Below are 1,143 nucleotides of genomic sequence, written 5' to 3'. Positions count from 1 at the left end.
TACATAAATAACTTAAAATAGATACATGGTTGATTTGATTAATTTGACAATGTTTGGTATACATGATTAGCTGACTGTGTATTCGAAAAACAAGTTGATATTGAATGTACATGATGAAAATGGTCCGGATTAGCCATACAACGGACGTGATTTACCGTTTGGATGTTAGTGTAAATGTTCATCATTTGTCTGTGTTCAAATCGAACACGTTCCAAGAAGGAGAGCACACACTTGAGTCCGAAATCACTGTGTGTGTGTGTGTGTGTGTGTGTGGCGAACGGTGATAATAAACTATATGTTTGCTCTTTACAGAAGTAAATAAAAGACTTCAAATTAAATGTGTAGTGGAGGGCAGCTTCACTCTGCACCACGCTACATTATTACTAGGCCCGTCGTTCTTGTTTCGTTTACCGTTAGAACTTAATGTTAGCTAAAGTAACATGTCCTTCAGCCGTTATTAGCATTATCAGTTCATTGATGTGAACTGTAAATTAGCCTGGGAAATGCTTAGCGGTTCTCTTATACAGCGGTGATAGGGACTGAGGGATATTAATTTTTAGTAAGCGGAGAGAGCGGGCGAAAAGGATTAGTTCAGGGTGATGTGTTTTACTTACTAGCTAGGGGGGTTTTACGCGTCTTACAAAAATATTTTTTCAAACTGAAGACTTGAAAAGCTATTAAAAACGGTAATTTTCAGAGATTGTAGGGCTGGGCCATTAATCGAATTTATTACGATTTTGGCTTCCAAGGACTATGAAAGTAAGATTATTGAGATAAAACGATTATTGCGCCGCATTCCGTTTTGCAGTGAGAGACAGACGGACGGCGTGAATGTGTCTGAATGTAAACTGTTACTGTTTACTGTGTAAACTGTAAACTGGTTATGCGTATACATAGCAGAGAAATCGGTGTTCCCCAGGGATTAAAATCTACTTGACAAAGTAAAAATCTATTTGACAAAGTAGATCATATACTCCATCTTCTTCTTGTGACCACTATAAAATGCCCTTTTTCAGGGATGTTGTGTGGTGTAGTTTTGCCCATTATTATTATGACTATTATGATTATTATTATGATTTACTGATATTTAATTTAACATGAATGTTACTCATATTTGCATTGTTTGTGTTCTTCTCTCCTTAC

At 36.5% G+C, this 1,143-nt stretch overlaps 1 pseudogene across 1 annotated transcript in view; it reads left to right on the top strand.

Annotated features, from left to right (window-relative positions):
• LOC111664397 (uncharacterized) overlaps window positions 1–1,143 on the top strand; it is a 5,545-nt pseudogene that overhangs the window by 3,546 nt on the left and 856 nt on the right. The window lies entirely within an intron of this gene.

Source organism: Seriola lalandi, unplaced genomic scaffold (assembly GCF_002814215.2).
Source record: "Seriola lalandi dorsalis isolate HSWRI2012SDOR001 ecotype SW California unplaced genomic scaffold, Sedor1 jcf7180002054585, whole genome shotgun sequence".
In the NCBI taxonomy this organism is placed as follows: domain Eukaryota; kingdom Metazoa; phylum Chordata; class Actinopteri; order Carangiformes; family Carangidae; genus Seriola; species Seriola lalandi.
Note: the sequence above shows the minus strand (reverse complement) of the source record. Positions and strands in the feature narration are given on the sequence as shown.